A 363-nucleotide genomic window follows, 5' to 3' on the forward strand; every position below is an offset into this window, starting at 1 on the left:
TTCCCTGACCAGGGATTGAACCTGGGCCCCCTGCATTAGGAGCACAGAGTCTTAACCACTGTGCCACCAGGGAAGTCCCAACAACTGTTTTTTTTGTTGTTTTAATTTATTTATTTTTGGCTGCGTTGGGTCTTCGTTGCTGGGCACAGGCTTTCTCTGGTTGCGGCGAGCGGGGGCTACTCTTCATTGCGGTGCATGGGCTTCTCATTGCGGTGGCTTCTCTTGTTGTGGAGCACGGGCTCTAGGCACGTGGGCTTCAGTAGTTGTGGCACACGGGCTCAGTAGTTGTGGCACATGGGCTTAGTTGCTCCGCGGCATGTGGGATCTTCCCAGATCAGGGCTCGAACCCATGTCCTCTGCATT

At 54.0% G+C, this 363-nt stretch overlaps 1 non-coding gene across 1 annotated transcript; it reads right to left on the bottom strand.

Annotated features, from left to right (window-relative positions):
- TRNAR-CCU (transfer RNA arginine (anticodon CCU)) lies at positions 1–73 on the bottom strand. Its single transcript has one exon. It is a non-coding gene; the product is annotated as a tRNA-Arg (tRNA).
- Positions 74–363: the final 290 nt, after the last annotated feature.

Source organism: Lagenorhynchus albirostris, chromosome X (assembly GCF_949774975.1).
Source record: "Lagenorhynchus albirostris chromosome X, mLagAlb1.1, whole genome shotgun sequence".
Lineage (NCBI taxonomy): Eukaryota > Metazoa > Chordata > Mammalia > Artiodactyla > Delphinidae > Lagenorhynchus > Lagenorhynchus albirostris.